At 41.5% G+C, this 21387-nt stretch overlaps 1 protein-coding gene across 15 annotated transcripts in view; it reads right to left on the reverse strand.

Annotated features, from left to right (window-relative positions):
* AOPEP (aminopeptidase O (putative)) overlaps positions 1-21387 on the reverse strand; it is a 365070-nt gene that overhangs the window by 260688 nt on the left and 82995 nt on the right. The window lies entirely within an intron of this gene.

Consider the following 21387-nt stretch of genomic DNA (forward strand, 5'->3'; position numbering starts at 1 on the left):
AGGACCAATCAGGAAACAAGAGTTATTCAAATCTGGGTGGAGGGAAGTTTGTGTGTGAGTCCTTTGTTGTTGTTTTGTGTCTATCCCTCTCGGCTATGAGAAGTGATTTTTTCTGTTTCCTGGCTTTCAAATCTTCTGTTTCCAAGTTGTGAGTACAAAGAGATAAGACAGTGGTTTATACTGGTTTTTTTTTTTTTGTATTTACATGTGTTTAGTTGCTGGAGTGTTTGAATTGTATTCTTTTTGAATAAGGCCGTTTATTCATATTTCTTTTAAGCAATTGACCCTGTATTTGTCATCTTAATACAGAGAGACCATTTTTATGTATTTTTTTCTTTCTTTTTATATAAAGCTTTCTTTTTTAAGACCTGTTGGAGTTTTTCTTTAGTGGGGAACTCCAGGGAATTGAGTCTGTATTCACCAGGGAATTGGTGGGAGGAAGAAGTCAGGGGGAAATCTGTGTGTGTTAGATTTACTAGCCTGACTTTGCATTCCCTCTGGGTGAAGAGGGAAGCACTTCTGTTTCCAGGACTGGATATAGGGAGGGTGGAATTCCTCTGTTTAGATTCACGGAGCTTGCTTCTGTGTATCTCTCCAGGAACCCAGGGAGGGAATACCTGGAGGGGGGAAGGGAAATGGTTTATTCCCCTTTGTTGTGAGACTCAAGGAATTTGGGTCTTGGGGTCCCCAGGGAAGGTTTTTGGGGGGACCAGAGTGCCCCAAAACACTCTAATTTTTTGGATGGTGGCAGTTTTACCAGGTCCAAGCTGGTAACTAAGCTTGGAGGTTTTCATGCTAACCCCCATATTTTGGACACTAAGGTCCAAATCTGGGAATAGGTTATGACAGGTGATAATGTCATCTGTTCACTATCTCTGGCCTTGCCTGGTAAGGGCAACTTTCGGGATCAAGAGAAACGAATGTCCGTTGGTCTGACAGTAGTTCCTGATTGTTATATCCTTAGGAGCAACAGTTTTAGGAAGAAATAACTGGAGACGCAGAGAGCTGTAAACCATGGAGCAGCCATTTATTGCCACACCAGAACTAACCAACAGCCAGCCAAAATTGGTTGGGCTATCATCTAATAATCTAACTCAGCTGCCATAGCAACACAAGATTCTATTATCACAACAACCAAATACACAACATATTCCTCCCCCCTTAATAAGAATGTCCCCCAAATAAAACTAATATTAAACTAGAAAAGGAGGGTAGACTGCCTTCATTCCCAGCTAAACCCTGGGAATTATTTTGCCCCGTAACCACAGGTTCACCCTAGTTAAAGATCCAGCCGACGAGGAGGCTGTCTGTCTCTAGGTGGATTACGGCGGACTTCTGGTGTAGTTGCACCCGAAAGTGTCTTGGGCGCGGGCCTGACAATGGGCTCAGGGTTTATACGGCGAATGGGTGAGGATGGGGTATCAGCTCGTGCCAGGCAGAGGGGTATCTCTGCTGCTGGCAGAAATGAAGGGGAAAAGTCAGGAACAGGTGACTCTTGATTCGATGTCTCACCGAAGGTGGTGAAGTCAGGCAACTCAACTGAAGACGTGTCCAGAGGACTGGCAGCAGCTGATCTACATGTCACAGCCAGGTGAGATCCTCTGCAGTCCCAACTGTGTAGGAAACAGTTCCCATTTGAGTGATGACAGTGGCAGGGACCCATTTAGCTCCAGAAGTATAATTCCGAGCCCAGCTGTCCCAGGCTAAAGGTTCGGTCTTTTGCTCTGGGTGCATGCCTGATGACTTGATCTTGCTGCTGATGTTGCACAATATATCGGGGTTCAGAAGGTTTCAGCAGATTAAAGTAAGTGTGCAGCTGTTGTCCCATCATTATAAAGGCCAGGGATGCCTTGGTCATAGCATGAGGTGTGTTTTTGTAGGATAGTAAGAAGGTGTCCGGACGCTTTTGAAAGGATAATTGTCCCCTTGCCGATTGCAAAGCTTGTTTCATTGTCTGCACAAATCTTTCAGCTAATCCATTGGTGGATGGATGATATGGTGCTAAGTGATGTGATGTATCCCATTTGCCTTCATAAACTTTTGAAACTCCAGAGAGACGAACTGCGGTCTGTTGTCACTCAGGTTGTTCTTGCAGACCGAAATGACTAAAGAGTCCTCATAGTTTTTGGATAGTACTCTCTGCAGTAGTGGACTGCATTATAGAGTTTTCTGGCCATTTAGGCCATCTGCCACCACCAAGAACATGCTTCCTTCAAGGGGGCCAGCAAAGTCAACGTGAATATGTTGCCACGGGTTTTCAGGCCAGTCCCATGGATGTAGGGTTTCCCACTGAGGTGCATTCCTCACACCCTGACATGATATACAAACTCTTGCCTTCTCTTCAATAGCACTGTCCAATCCAGGCCACCAAAAATAGCTTCGTGCAATTTCCTTCATGCGCACTGTTCCACAGTGACCAGAATGGAGCTGTTCTAACATCTGTTATCTCAGTGGTGGGGGGAATGACACATCTCTGCCACAACAAACAACCAGATTGGATTGATAACTCCATCCTCCTGGACATGTAGGTAACAAGGTCAGGTGAGACCAGAGAGGTTCATCGAGATGCTCCATGCATCACTAGGTCCATAACTTGGGACAATACTGGGTCAACTCGAGTTGCTTTCTTTATCTGAGTAGTGGTGACGGGTGTATTCTCTACCTGTTCAAAGTAGAAGATTTCCTTCTGGGAAATATCTCAACAGTTGACTGGCAAAGGCAGCCTTGAGAGACCATCCGCATTGACGTGCAGAGTGGATTTCCAATATTTGATTTCATATGAGTGCACGGAAAGCAACAATGCCCACCGTTACATATGATTAGCGGCTAATGGAGGAATGCCCGTGTGGATCCAAAAATTGAAGTCAGGGGCCGATGGTCTGTGAGAAGAGTAAACTTCCATCCGAACAGGTACTGATGAAACTGCTGAATTCCAAAAATGATTCCCAATACCTCACGTTCGATTTGGGCATAGTTAGTTTCTGCTTTGCTTAGAGTGCATGAAGTCAAAGCAATAGGTCTCTCTTCTCCCAAAGGCATAATGTGTGACATGACTGCTCCCATTCCATAAGGGGACGCATCACAGGCCAACTGTAGGAGTAAGGATGATTCAAAGTGCATCAGAACTTCAGAATTTAGCAATGCATCCTTAGCTTTGTTAAATGCAACATCACACGCTTCAGTCCACTTCCAGGCCTTGTTCTGCCCAAGGAGATTGTGAAATGGTTTTAGCAGTGTGGCTAACTGTGAGATGAACTTTCCGTAATAGTTCGACAGTCCTAGAAATGAGCAAAGCTGGCTAACATTTCAAGGAGGGGAAGCCTCCACAATAGCCTTAACTTTGGCAGGGGCCTTACAAAGACTTGCAGCATCAATGATGTGTCCCATATATTCAACAGAGGGCTGGAAGAATTCACACTTGTCTTTGTGGACTCGCAGTCCATAGTCTTCCAGTCTTTGTAGGGTAGCCTCTAAATTCTTTAGGTGATCCTCATTCTTTCTGGTAACCAGGATGTCATCCAGATAGCACTGGACTCCTGGCAAGCCACACAAGATCTGGTCCATAGCCCCTTGGAACAAGGCAGGAGTATATGTTATTCCGAAGGGTAGGCGACAGTATCAATAAAGCCCCTTATGCGTCACAATAGTCAACAGCTCTTGGGACTTTTCATCAACATTCATCTGTAAATATGCTTGACTCAGATCAATCTTACTGAACTTTTGTCCCCCAGCCAGGCCTGCGAAGAGGTCATCGATATGGGGAAGCGGGTATTGCTCTGCACACAACACTGGGTTGATAGTGACTTTAAAATCACCGCAAATCCAGAGGGAGCCATATTTCTTCACTATTGGAATGACAGGAGTGGCCCATGGGCTATGGGTAACTGGTATTAGGAGTCCATTTGTGACCAGGCGCTCCAGGTCTGCTTCAACCTTCGGCCTGACGGCATATGGCACAGTTCTGGCTTTCAGATATTTTGGTGACTATCAGGTTTAATGTTCAATGTCACAGTGATTCCCTTCATACTTCCCAGATCCTCTCCAAACACAGCAGCATGTTTCCTTAGTATAGTGGTCAGACTGGTTTCTTCTTTAGTCACTCGGTGCACTTCCGCCCAATTTAGCTGGATATTCCTATGCCAAGACCTACCCATTAAGGTTGGATAATTACCTCTCACCACAAACAGTGGCAATTTAGCAGCCTGTCCATTGAGCTCCACCTTAACATCAGTAGTGCCCAACACAGGAACAGCTTCTCCCCTATACGTCTTCAGCACTGTTTTTGCTGCTTTAAGTGGAAGATGCTTTTCTTTATACACAGTCTCTGAGACCAGCGAAACAGCTGCATTGGTGTCCAGTTCCATGCATATAGGTTTACCATCCAACAGCGGGGTTACCCAGTATTCATGTGAGCCTACTGCCAAAGACAAAACGTGGACTGGCTCTTCTTCTTGTGAAGAGGTATCTCCTTGGTCATCTTCGGTTAGCTCTAGCATATGCAGATTTCCCTTTTTGGTCGGCCAGACCACAGGTCTCTTTTTCTTTTATTTACAGACACACGCAATGTGTCCCTTTTTGCCACAGTGTCGACATACCAGATCCTTATACCAGCATTCTGATGCATGGTGACCCGGCTTACCACAGCGGTAACATTCCTGACTCCCCACAGTTTTGTGGGTAGGTTCTTGTGACACCTTATGCACCCTAGGGGATGCACTAATGGATTGTGCCTCCTTTGTAACCAGTTCCATGGAGACAGCAGTATCAATGGCTGTAAGGTAAGCTGAGCCTCTGTCAATAGGCACTTCCGTATAGCTTTACTGTGCAGGTCACACAGTAACCTGTCACATAGGGCATAATTTAACATCTCCTTAAATTCACAGTGTTCTGCAAGCTTTCTCAAAGTTGCTACAAATTGTACAACTGTTTGTCTACTTTCTGGTCTTTTTTGTGGAACCTATATCTTTCAGCAGTTACCAGTGGTTTTGGAGAAAAATGGGACCCCAGGATTTCCACAATGTCACTGTAAGATTTAGTCTCTGGCTTAACAAGGGTGTAGTAAGCTGCGTAGCAGATAGTAGGTCTTAGCCTCTACAACACTTAAGAATATTGGCACCACCTTCTCTTCTGTAGAAAGCTCAACAAAAAGCTCAAAACGCTCAGTATACACGTGCCATTGCACTATAGTCTCCTCTAAAGGTTCCAGTGGCCCTGTAAATATAGCCATGATTTTAGTTTCAGTTTGCACAGTCAGTGCAAACAAGCCAGTTCTCAGCCCCTTCCAGCAGGTGGAGTTTTTTCTGGTACCTTAACTTCTACTTCCTTCTGTTGCTGGGGCAGCACAGAGATCCCATCCTCGTCGCCACGTTGTTATATCCTTGGGGGCAAGAGTTTTAGGAAGAAATCACTGGAGACACAGAGAGCTGTAAACCTTGAAGCAGCCATTTTATTGCCACTCACAGAACTAACCAACAGCCAGCCAAAACTGGCTGGGCTATCCCCTAATAATCTAACTCAGTTGCCATAGCAACATAAGATTCTATTACCACGACAACAAAATACACAACACCGATGGTAGTGGAGGCTATGATAGTCTAGCTCTCTCTGTCTCCTTCAAGCTATTTAGTCTGCAAGCTCCAAAACAAGCTGTCAAGTAACCTCAAAAAAGCCATGTCCAGAAAGGAGTGGCAACCTCTTCCTATGAAAATTATCCAGTCAGAATACTTATTCAGTTACACTAATTATGGCATTTCTAGCATCATTCCTTCCATTTCTAGCGTCATCTTGACCTGTTACAATTGTGTTTTCTTGGGTACCCCCATCAGTGCTTTTAACTTAAACACACTCTACTTCTACCAGTCTTTCTGCTCTCAACCTTTGCTTATTTTATAGTTTTATATAACCAGGGCCGGCTCCAGGGGTTTTGCCGCCCTAAGCAGCCAAAAAAAAAAAAAAAAAAAAAAAAGCCACAATCGCAATCTGCAACAATTCAGCGGGAGGTCCTTCGCTCCAACCAGGAGTGAAGGACCCTCCGCCAAATTGCTGCCAAATAGCTGGACCTGCTGCCCCTCTCCGGAGTGGCAGCCCCAAGCACCTGCTTGCGGAGCTGGTGCCTGGAGCCAGCCCTGTATGTAACAGGTCAAGCTAAACTTTGATTATTTTTCACCCACTTTGAACAACTTAAAACAGATCTCTGAATAACAGTCCCCATATCTTCAGAGGAGCACAAGTTGGTTGGACAGTGTGATCTACATACAGTAAATAGGTCCTGTGGTTCCACATGACTCGTATGTCAGCTACCAAATATTCAGAAAGAAAATGTGGTTATAGTGTCTCACGTGAGTGGAGAGTGGACAGTGGATATTAGCATCTCCCCAAACAAAAAGTTCAAAATATTTTTTAGCTTCATGGAGTTTCACAGCCCCCTCCCTTTTTTTTTTCAATTGCACCTTAATTTAAGAAACCAAACACACACAAACAACATACACAATAATCCATTGTTCAAAGACACACATCTCTCCATGGAGACTGGAGAAAGGAGTTCTGGGAGCTGCTGCTTGGTGACCTGATTATTTTGCCTGTGTGAATGGGAGCTGTACACTTGACTGCAGTTCTCCAAGCTCTACCTATGTCTTCAGCAAGCACTCACGTCCCATCTACACAAGCAAAGGAAGGCTAGGGGTTTCAGGATCACGATCCCTATATAACTTCAATCGGTGGATAAATTATATGGAACATCTGTACTGGGATCACAGTTTTGATTCTACACTATCTTCCTTTTCTCTGAATCTGTCTCTCTTCTGTTCTACTTCTTTTGTTCTCATGTTACAACCTTTTCCTTTTATTTTAGGAAAATGGATAGCAAAGCAAAACTAACAATAATCAGAGAGTAGCACAGTGCACATGCACAGTTTTTTAACCTGAGAGGATGGCTGCAAAATGAAAGAGATTGTGATTAGATGACAGCTGACACCACAGTAAAGCACTATACAGGTGCGTAATGTTAGTCTATGTGGCATGCTGTTTCTGTAAGCATCATTTATCGTGCAGACTTCACTAAGTGAGTAAAGGCAGTAGTCTTCTATTTAGTTAAGATGCTTCCAGGATGGGACTGCCAATGAGGAGGGTATCATAGGACAAAACTGCATGACAGGAACTGCATAAGGCTTCTTTGAGCATTTCTTTTTTCCCTCTCTAATGAAATTTTTATTATGTCCAATCATTTTAATGTTTCATATATTATTCTTATTATCCATTTATGGCATATGCTATAATAACTCATTTTAGTAAAAATAGTCTCATACTGTGATTCAGAGAGTGAGTTAAACTGTATGCTTTGAATACATATTAACAATAGCATGGGATAGTTTCACCACTGAACCATAACAAAGCATTTTTATCATATTACAGATCTATATTGCATGAAAAAAATCACTCTTCAAATTAGTTTCAGTCTCACCATGTCAACCTTGATCCTTCTTTCTCCAGACAATACAAAATGTTAGCTAATCCTCACTGCTGGCAATTGCTGGTTTTGTTATTTTTATTTATTCTTTAAAGATATTGTTTTTGCTTTTTAATCTTTCCATGACACATACAAAGCCAAAGATTTTTTTAAATTATCAATTTCAATTATTTTTGTATCTCTATATGTTATATATAAGTTTCTCTGCAGCTATAATGATTTATGCCAAGTTTAAGCTGGAAACAAATTTTTTATTGCCAAGTTTTAAACCACTGAAATACAAGTTTATATTGGAAATGCTGAGACACCCTTAACTATAATGGCACTAGCAGGCGCCACCATAATTCCAGTCTCAGAATTTAATAAAATGCAGCCACTATTTAACGGTAGTATCACAAAGAACCCTATTAACTATCCAATTACTAAATGAAGAAATAACATTTTCTATAACTCAAGCCAAGGGAAAAAAGAACACTTCATGTTCCAACTCAAAACTTTACTTTAAACTAACAGGACATATTTGGAGGTCCATTCCATACAATGCACTGTTTATTTCACTCATTTAAAATAAGTGAATTTCTGTACAAGAGCCAATTAAAGAATGTTTGTTTAATAAATAAAGATGTGTATTTTCTTGAGTGTGGTTCTAATTGCAATGTAGGGTCTTACCTCTTTAGAAATATCAGAAACTAATACATCCAGCCAAGATTCCTTTCAACAATACAGGTGTCCTACATTAAGAGGGGTGAATGATTCCTTATTCATCTCATAAAATTACAAAGCTTGTGTATTTAGGGTCTATGGCAGCACCAATAATTTCAAATGTTTTTAATGGGCTCCCCCACCACTCACATTTGTGTGTCTGAAACACTGTGAATTTTGGTGTTCTCATGATCTTATTCTATCATTCAGGAAAGAAACTACCACTAGATGATCAAATCTTGCATCATTTTGACCCCATAAATGACTTCCAGAAGCATTAAAAAAAAGTCAGTGAAAAAACACTAAAAAATGCTATTAAACACAGATATCTGGAACACAAACAAAATTCTACTAGGTACTTATATGGACCCCATTTATTATATCATTTGAGCCCCAGGTGGAGCTTTTCAAGGGCATGTGGATTCCATCATAGAATCATAGGACTGGAAGGGGGCTCAAGAGGTCATCTAGTCCTGCCATGAGTGCCATGGACTGGACTATGTAATAACTAGACCATCCCTGACAGGTGTTTGTCTAACCTGCTCTTAAAAATCTCCAATGATGGAGATTCCACAATGTCCCTAGGCAATTTATTTGAGTGCTTAACCACCCTGACAGATAGGTTATTTTTCCTAATGTTCAACCTAAACTGCCCTTGCTGCAATTTAATCCCATTACTTCTTGTACTGTACTTCTGGTACTCAGAGGTTAAGGAGAACAATTTTTCTCCCTCCTCCTTGCAGCAACCTTTTATGTACCTGAAAACTGTTATGTCCCCTCTCAGTCTTCTCTTCTCTGGACTGAACAAACCAAATTTTTTCAATCTTCCCTCATAGGTCATGTGTTCTAGACCTTTAAGCATTTTTGTGGCTCTTCTACAAACACTCTCCAATTTCTCCACATTTTTCCTGAAACGTGGCACCCAGAACTGGACACAATACTCCAGTTGAGGCATAATCAACATGGAGTAAAGCAGAATACTTACTTCTCGTGTCTTGCTTACAATTCTCCTATTAATACATCCCAGAACGATGTTCATTTATTTTTTTTTTGCAACAGTATTAGACTGTTGAATCATATGTGGCTTGTGATCCACTGTGACCCCCAGATCCCTTTCTGCAGTACTCCTTCCTAGCTAGTTACTTCCCATTTTGTAAGTATGCAACTGATTGTTTCTTGCTAAGTGGAGTACTTTGCATTTGTCCTTATTGAATTTCATCTTATTTACTTCAGACCATTTCTCCAGTTTGTCCAGATCATTTTGAATTTTAATCCTATCCTCCAAAACAGTTGCAAGCCATCCAGCTTGGTACCATCTGCAAACATTATAAGTGTGCTCTCTGTGCCATTATCTAAACCAGTGATGAAGATATTGAACAGAACCAGACACAGAACTGATCCCTGAGGGACCCCACTTGATATGCCCTTCCATCTTAACTGTGAATCACTGATAATTACTCTCTGGGAACAGTTTTCTAACCAGTTATGTACTCACCTTATCATAGCTCCATCTAGGTTGTATTTCCCTAGTTTATGAGATGGCCATGCAAGACAGTATCAAAAGCCTTACTAAGGCCTCCAAAGTTTTGTTGACCAAAATCAGCTTTTGTCAACAAAACAGTGGTGCATGCACTGAAATGCTCCTCCCACCAATGAAACTCCTTTGCTATGTCAACATACTAAAACCACCTCGATGAGCAGCATAGAACTTTCTGCAGCGTACTTAGAGTGATGCAGCATCAGTGTAGATACTGTGCTTGGTTATGCCACCTTATCTGAGATTAGCACACAGGCGAGCAGCATATGGAGCTGGTCAGAAGGCACACGCATGCAGGAGAAGCACCCTTGCACCCTGGGTTACCCTCAGGAGTGAGATATTAGGTTAGATTACCCTAGTCTGTGGAAAAGGGTACCAATATTCGGAATAGTCTCCCTAGCCACTTGTATTAATCCTCTTCCCAAACCACCTTTGTCTTCTCTTGCCTTTTCCTCCTTGCCATGCTCCCCACCCACCCCTAAGCTCACCATATATGGAACACGCGCCAACCTATGTGGTAGCCCAGACACAGTGAGAAAGAGGTTTGTGGATCTTTTGTGATTCACGGCTGTGAGTGCACTCACCATACTGTCTCGGTTCATGGGCATTTGCACATCCCCCATTGGAATCTTCTGGTCTGGAAATAATGTCCCAGCATGAAGCTTTCTATACAGTCCAGTGTTCCGAAAGATGCGTGCATCACACCCCTCCTCTGACTACCCTGTACTGATGTCAGTGAAATGGCCCCACCAGACCCTGCCAGACCATGGAGAAGTAGATCTTTTGACTGATGTACTCTGTCACAAGATGATCAGGGGCCAAAATTGGGATACGCATTCCATCTATTGCCCTGCTGCAGTTAGTGAATCCATTGCCTTAAAGTCATCAATTATTTCTTGCACATTACCAAGAGTCATAGTTCTTGGTAGCAAGAGGCAATTAATGGCCCCGCAAATTTGCATCACTATAATCCCCATGGTGGCCTTTCCAATACCAAAGTGGATTTGTGACTGCAATCTGCAGTTACCAGCTTCCATACAGCAATTGCCGCTTGCTTTTTCACAGTGCGGGCAGCTCTCATTCTGGTGTCCTTGCACCACAATGCTGGGGCGAGCTCCGCACACAGTTCCATGAAGGTGGATTTGTCTTGTGCATCCAAAAGTTCTGCAGCCACTGCTCTTCATCCCATACATGCATCATAATGCAATCTCACTTATCAGTACTTGTTTCTCTAGCCCAATACCGACAATCCACTGTGGCAAGTTGCTCTCTGAATGCCATATTCACAAGTAGTAATCATAGAAGTAATGGCAATCCACCTATGACTCTGAACCTTGCCCTTCTAGGATGGTAAAAGAGAGCAGAGAACACCTGAGACCTCTACTAAAAGAGACTATCTGCATCTCCTTTGAAGGGAAAATCCTATTTGCCCTAAGATATATCATCATCTAGGATGACCAGATGTCCTGATTTGATAGGGACAGTCCTGATTTTGTGGGATTTTTCTTACATAGGCACCTATTACCTCCCACCCCCATCCCAATTTTTTACGCTTCCTATCTGGTCACGCTATGATCATCTGACCAGCACTTAAGAAGCCATCTCTGAACAGTTGAGACTTTACAACTACAACCTCTGTATAAATTTACTTTTTCAATCAAGTTATCAAGAAGCAACTAGCTAAAGCCTCTTCAGGGCCACCTCTTGGCTATAAGTATCCTGGACCCCTCTCAGTCAGGCTGCGGACCTTAGGCCTGGTACATGAGAGACAGCGCCTATTGCTCTGATGGATGACCTCCAGCTATCCATATACAAGGGAAGTATATCCATATTTATTGTGCAAGACTCTTCTGTGGTATTTGATACCAACTGATCGCCAAATACTCCTTTCCTGCCTCCAAGAAGCTACAAGGAAGAATGGAAATGCCCTGACATGGTTGAGGTCATTCCGCTCAGACTGAACCCTGTAGGTCAGAGGTCAGCAACCTCTCAGAAGTGGTGTGCCGAGTCTTCATTCACTCATTCTGATTTACGGCTTCACATGCCAGTCATACATTTTAACATTTTTAAAAGGTCTCTTTCTATAAGTCTATAATATATAACTAAACTATTGTTGTATGTAAAGTAAATACGGTTTTTGAAATGTTTAAGAAGCTTCATTTAAAATTAAATTAAAATGCAGAGCCCCCCGGGCCGGTAGCCAGGACCCAGGCAGTGTGAGTGCCACTGAAAATCAGCTCGCGTGCCACCTTCAGCATGCGTGCCATAGGTTGCCTACCCCTGCTGTAGGTTATTATCAAATCATAGATATGTAGGGAGAAAGGGACCTTGAGAAGTCATCTAGTCCATTCCCCTGTGCTGAGAAAGGACCAAGTATACCAAGACCATCCCTGACAGGGGTTTGTCTAACTTTTTTCTTAAAAACATCCAGTGATTGGGATTCCAAACCCTCCCTTGGTAACCTATTCCAGTACTTAACTATCCTTACAGTTAGCAAGATTCCCCTAAATCTCCCCTGCTGCAGATTAAGCCAATTACTTCTTGTTCTGTCTTCAGGGACATGAAGAACAATTGATCACTGTCCTCTTTATAAAAGCCCTTACAATATTTGAAGACTGTTATCAGGTCCTCTGCAGTCTTCTTTTCTCAAGACAAAATATTGTCCAGTATTTTAACCTTTCTTCAGAGGTTACACCTATTACCATATTTGTTGCCCTCCCTCTGGACTCTCTCTAATTTGTCCACATCTTTTTTAAAGTGTGGCACCCACAACTGGACACAGAACTCCAGCTGAGGACTCACCAGATCCAAATAGAGCAGAACAATTATGGGCAACTGCACTTCCACCTTCAAAATCCTATAAATATTAGTATTCTCTCATATTTGGCAAGCTATTTGCAACAGGCTGACGTACCAGAAAAATGTAGACAAAACTCAACTCTACATATCCTTGGCATCAAACATTCCAGTATTTTTAAAGGGTAACCAAAATCAACACCTGGAGGAAGAGCAGCTGGCCAAAGCTGAACCAAGACAATACAAGTAGTGATGGGCGAAAGAAGGAAGCATGTTGAAGAACTATATCTCTGTACCACCCTGCCCCCTTCCTCCCATTATGAAGAACCTCGGCTGCCAGATTGTTAAATTGTTTTGCAGCCATGGGATCCTGTTAGAATCCTTACTGATCTTGGATGTCAAAATAGCCACACATTGTTAAAAATATATATATCCTCTTAAATCTTCCTGGTCAGAATATCACATTCCACTCTATTGGACATAGGCCTCGTCACAGTGATCTAAGCATTTGTGACTTGTCCAAGCTTCATTGTGAAACTCATCATATCTGTGATAGTTTTCCCTGAAAAGATTATCAGCGGTGAGATGTCTAACATAGTGAATGCCGGTGAAAATGAGGTAGAATCAGGGGCTAAAATAGGGGGAAGTTGGCAAGATAGATGTCTTCAAGTCACCAGGACCTGATGAAATACATCTTAGAATACTCAAGGAGCTGACGGAGGAGATATCTAAGACATTTCAGAGATAATTGCTAAAGTCATGGAAGATGGGAGAGATTCCAGAGGACTGGAAAAGGGCAAATATAGTGCCAATCTATCAAAAGGGAAATAAGGACAATCTGAGGAATTACAGAACAGTCATCTTAACTTTAGTACCCGGAAAGATACTGGATCAAATAATTAAGAAATCAATTTGCAAATACCTAGAAGATAATAAGGTGACAAGTAACAGTCAACTTAGTGGGGTGCGACTTTTCTCAGTCTATGGCACAGGAGAAGTAAGCGCTCTTTGCCTCCTTCAGGCAGAGGCATACATTTGTAGAAATTCTTTGCGTCTGAGTCTGTCTTCATCAGAATACGTTTTCTGATAACAATGCTCAAATTTTCTTCCCACTTTCTCTGCTGCGGGTCATCTGAGATCTATGGCAATCTGTGTGGGTGTTGGGATGGGAGCCAGCACTTTGGTACTAGCATGTCTAGAAGACTAGTCATGGATTGGCTGAAGTGCTTCACCAATTCTTCTACTCTGAAAACAAGTTTTGGAATTTAGCAGAGTTCAAGAATTATCAGGACAGAACATGGGGATGGTTCTTTTTCCCTTCCGAGGGAGAGTGTTCTTATAACTGCCTAGAAAAGGAAGAGGTCTTACCGGGGTACAGTATTGGTTCCATTTATTATTCCTATCTCCAGTGCAAGGGTTCATTCTAGGGCATGGGCAGCTATTGTGTGCTGGTCCAGAGATTGCCTGTGGGAAATCTGAAGAGAAGAATTAAGATAGGAAGTTCGGGGTACTTTATCAGAAACATCATCAGCCTCAATATGAAGTCTCCAAGACAATGAGTCTTGACCTTTATCAGCATTTCAGACTGTTTCTGTCAACTCTTGTGATAATCCTTTGTTTTCTGACAGCTAATAGATTAGCAAGGTGCCCAAATTAGTCTTGTCTCTGGATCAGAGGGAAAGTGGATGCACTCAAAATATTTTGTTTGGCGTGAATTCTTCCTGCATTTGAGTCCAGAAGAGAACAAAATGGTTATTCCACATCCAGATAGGTCCTTCCTGGGTGTGGATCTGTGGCAAATGGAATATCCAGGGGAACAAGGTGATCCAGTTTGGGACTGCAGACTTAACCCTGATCATATGTCTGTGTGATGCAACCCAGGTCAGGCAACTCAATAGCAGTAAAATCATGGGTGATGGATTAATTGGCCACAGATCTTGCATTATTCAGGATGAGGCTGAAGTCATGGTGGCTATCTGTTTTGGACCCATGCAAGATAATAGGTTGCTGATTGCACTGGACTAGATATAACTACCTAGAGATCTTCTTTCCAAGTACTGTGAAGATATGTTCAGTCTTTGGGAAGTAAAAGGGACATCTGACATGAGTCAAGTTACATGGTTAAATCTTTGCAGAATCAATCCTTTGTTAGGAACAAAGTATACCACAGCTATATTAATTGCATTTATGGTAAGAAGGATGTATGGGGAAAACAGTCAAACATTTGTAAACTCATCTTATATATAGATAAAATATAGTTAATAAAAAAATTGCCTGGGTCTGTCCCAGTCTAAAAGAAAAATATAGCAGCCTAAATTTTCAGAAGTGACTAGTGATTTTTGGTACCTCAATTTCTGGGTGTTTAACATGAGACAGCTTAAAGTAGCCTGAATTTCAGAGAGAGGTGTCAGCATATTCAAGAAATTCAGACCTTAAGATGTCTCACATAGGGAACACATGAACTTAAGCACCCAAAAATCACTAGTTCCATCTGAAAATTCAGGCTAATTTTGTTACTGTCAACTTATATGGCCCTGTGAGAGGGCAATGTACCACACTCATCTCATCCACAAACACACACTGCTCTGAGACCTTCCTGCTTATAAACACCCCAGTATATTTTATTTACAGTTGTTTAATCCCTCCACCAATACACAGCAGTGTCTCTATACCTTTACACCCTGTATCTGAACTTTTTAACCCCTTCTCCAAAAGGGAGGTGGGGAGGGACACGTCTCTACTCAGAAAACTATTTGTCATGCTCTCCTAACTTTCTGTCTTTCTTTTTCTCTCCTTCTCTTCCCTCCTGAGCACTCCTTCCAATACCCTTCTACACAGCTTCCTTGTTAACGGGGTTTATTGGCTCATTGACTCAGTAGCCCCAGTCTGGCTTAGTAATCAATACACCTGTGTCCAATTAGGCCTTATCCAGGAGAACTTAATTACAATTAATAATGACCAGATTGCTGCTCAAGTTACTGGAGTTTCCAAGTGCCTCCTCTCCTGTCTTTTCTGCACTAGTAAAAATACCATAATTAATGTCACTGAAGATGGTGGAACAAAAACAAAAATTAATATTTGATTTAGGAAAGTATTTTATATAAAATTTGAAATGTTTCTTAAATAGAAATAGCTATTTTAATTTCAGTGCCATTCAAAACACGGGAAAACATATTTGCTGAGTGAAAAAAAATGTTTACCATATGGAAATCAGTTGCATTTTCAAGAGCCTAAAAAGAAATTATACAAGAGCTAATAAGAGGTAAGTAATATGTATATCATTCTTTTTTAAAAATTCTGAAATGCTGTTTGTAATATTTTAATCTTTCTTTTCTTCAATTTAAAACAAACGCTATATTCCCCTACCATCAAATTCAAATATCACAATTTCACTCCTACACTATCAACAAGCAAACAATGTTTTAGTTGCACCAAAAGGTGATTGCTGCATACTCCAACCTATTTCGGGGTTGTGCTCAAGAGACATCTGTTAAAACTTTATGGATTAACAAACCAGCTCAGTATATTAGTAAGGATATATCTTGTGCCTCATGTACTCCAAATCCTGTTTTGATCCCAAACTGACAAGTGGGAGGAGAACAGTGATTGTGTGGTAGCAAATTTCACTCCAAGCGCCAGCTTAGAGACAGAAAGTGTTCTTGTTACCCAGGGTTTTCAGAACCAAAAGCAGTGGTAACTTATCAGTTTTACTTCAGGTGGTGTCAGAAAAATATCTTTCAAGATAGCTTCAGAGAATGGCTTGAAAGTAAACTTTATTATTTACTCTTTTTATAACTAACTTTTACAAAACAAACAGCTCATAGTGACACCTACTGGGTCATTACTTCAAAAAAAAGTAATAAACTACTTATTAACAAAACATTTCAAAGAATTTTAGTTATAAAAAGCTTTTATATTAAAGGGGCCAAAACTCAAGGTCTTTATTTATTTATAGTCTTAATTTGCTGAATTTTTTTTTCATTTAGATTAGCAGAGGCTGCAAGCTTGTAGCTAGCATTTGACCTTGCCTCCAGAAGCCCTGTTTGTTCAAATTAACCATCTTTAGGTGGTGTTCTATTTTATTAATTAATGGTGGCTGAATGCACACAATATGGTTGCAATTAGCTTGATAAAAGTTTGGGTAACACACCCTTCCATTCCAGGTCAACATTCTCAGTGTCTAAGTACCACTGAGTTTATACACAAATGGGACGTAGACATAGGCATCGACTCCGTGAGTGCTCCAGGGCCGGAGCACTCACAGAAAAGAATTAGCTGGTGCTTAGCACCCACCAGCAGCCCAAGCTGCTCTCCCTCCCACCAATGCCTCTCACCCACTGGCAGCCCCACCGATCATCTCCTCCCCCCTCCCTCCCTCCTAGCACCTCCTGCCCACCACGATCAGCTGTTCTGCGGCATGCAGGAGGCGCTGGGGGGTATAGAGAGGAGCAGGGAGGGGGCGCACTAGGAGAGAGTGCCAGGCTGGGTGGGAAGAGGCAGGGCAAGGTGGACAAGGGATGGGGACTTGAGAGAAAGGGCGGGGCAAGGGTGGAGTGGAGGTGGGAGGAGGCGGGGCAGGGGTGGGGGTTGGTGAAAGGGGTCAGGTGGGGGAGGGGTCTGGGACAGAGCAGGGAGGTTGAGCACCCTAGGAGCCAGGAGGAAGCCGGCACCTGTGGATGTAGACATACACTTTGAATTATTATTATTATCATTGCTGTGGCTTCATTGTAGACAGTTGTTGGATCATTTTGTTATCTTGGCATACCCGAGAGTGAAGAGACCATAGAGCTGGAGAGCAAAGGTGAATTAATGCATAAGAGTGTTTATAATATGCTTTAACCCCATAAATAGCCAAATTTTAGCCTCATTTAAAAGAGCACTAAATCATATACACTGAAAACTGGATCCAAATTCCTAGAATGATGACACATTCAGAAATGGGTTCAGAAAGAAAAGGTGAGAGAAGGGAAAGATCATGAGCTAAGTTTCTTGTGGCTGGGAGACAACCCTATACAATTAAAAGCTCCCTGCGTAGATAATGGGCAGCTCTGAGTGTCATGAACTCCAGACTAACCAATTCCTCTAGGGAAAAAATGAATGCTTTAAATACATACCAAACTCCCTCAAATGCCCCAAATCTAGTGATCATCTTTCTGCCTCAGACATCAAGCAAGTCCAGAGAGCCATCTCACCAAATCTAGGACTTTTAGACATATTATTTGGAGCTGGCTCTGCTATATTGCAAAGGAATGTGCAGGACTTACAGAAACCTCCAAAATACTTTATAGAAGAGTCATTACTCAAATGAAGGGTCATATTTAATCCCTGTTGTATTTAAACTGCTCGCTCTGGTGAAGTTCCGGAGTCGACGGGAGTGCGTTCCGGGATCAATATATCGCATCTAGATGAGATGCGATATATCAATCCCCTATAAACTGATCGCTACCCGCCGATCCAGCGGGTAGTGTAGACACACCCTTAGGCAGAATAGTCTTTAAGCAGAATGAATGGTACTTCAACTTCCTATCAGGTATCAGCAATTCTTTCAGAAAAATGCAGCTGAATCTGCAGACATGGCTGCTAAAGATGCAAATGGACACCTAGTGGGATTTTCAAAAGCACATCGCTCCCACTGAAATCATTTTTAAGCTTTTAAATACCTATAAATACCTATAGAGATCTGGCCAGTAAATCTTTGTTTGTCACAATTTTTTCACAAGGATTAACATAATGTTACTAATGAGGGAATCTGGGCCAGATTCACCTCTCATACTGGTATAAAAATCAGGAGAAATGCCACTGAATTACTTATTATGAATATTATTCTAAGCAATCAAAACCCTGTTTCCACACAAAACTCCATAGTAAGTTAAAAATATGGTAAGACATGAACAGAAAATATGAGCAAAATAAATGGTCTTTCAGCTGGAATTTTTCCCATAAGGCATCAGCAGGTCTTTATGGAAAATACTTCTGAATTTGCACCATGGCTGCCAGAAGAGAACAACGTAAGGCTCTAAATTAAGTCATTCTGTGCAAGAATCGTTATAATTTCATACCATTCTGGAATGTAGGGTAACATCCCCCTCAAGTAAAATAAAGTACTTTGGGTAGAAAACCCCAGTAACTATAAGCTAATGAGGAACAGACAAAGAAAAATGCCAAATGCTGTAAAACCCAGATACTTAAGATAATGACTGAAATTTATGACTGCTTCCTTCCCTGGCAGACAGGAGTACAATTAGAATTCTCAAAACAACAGTTTCTTTGTGCTGGCAAGCTATGTCATGTTTATACTACTACAGATATGCTAGAAGATAAAAAATTAATAGTACAGCACCCTTTCTAACTCAAGATAATGGTCAAACTTGTTATGAGGTTCTGAGTATGAGTTTGCACTTATTTTACTCCTAAACTGAAGTTATTTAGGTAATTATGATTGCAATGGGCAGGAATTGACCATTAAAGCAACTTGCACTGTACAGAGGCCTCGGTTTTCACAATCACACAGAACAAGAACAAGCAATCTATTATGGGCCCCTTTATCATTTCTTTTGCTGTGCAAATATAGCCTGAAATTTAAATAAATGAAAATTATTTCTTTAAAAAATATTCATGTCCTTTGCTTGACAAACCCTTGAATGAAAAGTGTCAAGAAATGCACATGGCCTTTCTTTCATCATTTACTTGTACAAGGGTTATGGATCACTTGGCGTTGACAGCCATTAGACAGAATGAGCATAAGAACTTATTAGCACAAATTTTCTCATCTCCCTCACAAAGAGGGAACGATTACAGCTATATTTTGAATACACAAAACATAACCCAATGGCATCTTTTCCCTACAGAAGGGATATATGGCATTGGAGGCTCTGACTTCCCCAAGGATATTATCAGGTCCACAAGAGCATCATATGGCTTTCAGCTGTAGCGTTCCTTCCTTTTGGACTACCCCTCTCTCCTTTCCTTCCTTCTATATAGTGCATCCTTTCCCCTTCAGCAGTGGTTTTCAGCCTTTTTTCATTTGCGGACCCCTAAAAAAATGTTGAATGGAGGTGTGGACCCCTTTGGAAAGTCAACCTGTGGTCCGCAGACCTCTACCATACAAGTCTGAAAACTGACTGAACAGTATTCAACTATAAAAGTTTCACACGTTTGGCATGGCATTTGACGCAGCGTGAGAGAGTGCTAACTGTGGGCTTCTATGGTAACAACAACACTTCTGGGTTTTGACCTATAGGTGGGAGTATTCACATACTTTAGATTGATCAGAAAAACGGAATGCCTTTTCTGGGATCTGAAACTTAATTTTCATAGTCACCTTTCGCAGATCCCTTCGACGTAGTCTGTAGACCCAAGGGGTGGATCCACAGGTAGAAAACTACTGCCCTACAGTACCAATGATCATTGTTCTTGTCATACAGCTAAGGAGGACGGTAGTCTTATCTATGGATATAGTGATGATCCAACATCACCCTATTGCAAGCCGTAAATACCACCTTTTGGAAACCAAGAGCAACACCTACCGACTCTTTTAGCTTTATATGGTCTAAGGCAGGGATGGGCAACTGGCAGCCCTGATGGCACATCTGGCCCCCCAGATCATTTTATTTGATACTGTAGTGAGAGTCAATGGGCTGAAGAGGGGAGCTGGGCCCAGTTCCACGAGATAGGAGACGCTGTTGTGGGGTACATGCAGAACAGGCTCACTCTCCAAATCTCTCAAGGCCTCATCCGCTGAGTGTCACACCCCCGGACTGCCAAAGAAGTTTCAGTGGACTTTGCAGCCCTCTACTACCTTAAAGTTGCCCATCTGGGTTTAAGTAGTAAAGGTAATATCATCAATCCTGAATCTGAGTCAAATATGTGGCGCTATCCACCAGGTGTCAAGAATTATTTTCTAGCAGGCACCCCACAACGGGCAACAGGACACACCAGGGCTATCAAAGTAAATAATCAGTAACAAGTTAAATAAAACCACGCCTCCAAAGAGATGACATTTATTTGACAAAACAAATACAAATAATTTAATTCTTAAACTTTACTTTCCATTTTTTTAAAATGTTTATGAAACAGAGAGCAAATCTATACCATGAGCTATATAATATTACATGCAAACTAAATTTCTCTCTCCTCTCTTCCCCCAGACAGTGAGGTCAAAATTAAACAAACATTGTCTTCCTTTTTCACACATGAACTGTAAATATAAATAAGATATTCATTCAGCAAAATACAGAACAAAATGCAAGATTCACTACTTAACTAAGCTTTCCTACGGTAAATTAAAAAATGAAATAAAAATTAAAAACCTATATGGGGTAGGGAGATGAACTTGAGGAGCAGAATCTTCTGAGGCTGTCCGGAGACTGGTTGAGAGCTGTTCTAACTTACAACTGATACCTGGCCAACAACAGCTCCTATGGGTCTCACTGGCTGGTGGGGATTGCTGGAGCACTACATTAACCTGGATACCTGCTGCTCCAGGCCACGCCCCTCTATATCTATCCTTATGTGCTTTGTCTTTATATTGGTCTAAAAGCATCTAAGACACGGTTGTCACTATAAAAATAGCGGCACCATTTGCTCTTCTGCTGTTTGGAAATATTGCGTCTTTACTATTTAAGCAGACTTTAGAAAACGTAAAGGTAAAAGACGTATTTGAATTGCTGGGTATTCCCTTGTTTGTTCTACAGGTAAACACTTCATATAGTTACATCATTTGAAATTATATTGTAGATATAATCAAAATAATTAAATTTTAAATATCCATGCACTCCATAAATACTAGCTTATATCTGTTTTCACCGTTTGCCCTTATTCTGTTTTCAGGATTCATAGTTTTAACCAGATAAACCACATAAAGCTAATGAGTCAGTTTTCTAATATG

Source organism: Gopherus flavomarginatus, chromosome 3 (assembly GCF_025201925.1).
Source record: "Gopherus flavomarginatus isolate rGopFla2 chromosome 3, rGopFla2.mat.asm, whole genome shotgun sequence".
NCBI lineage: Eukaryota > Metazoa > Chordata > Testudines > Testudinidae > Gopherus > Gopherus flavomarginatus.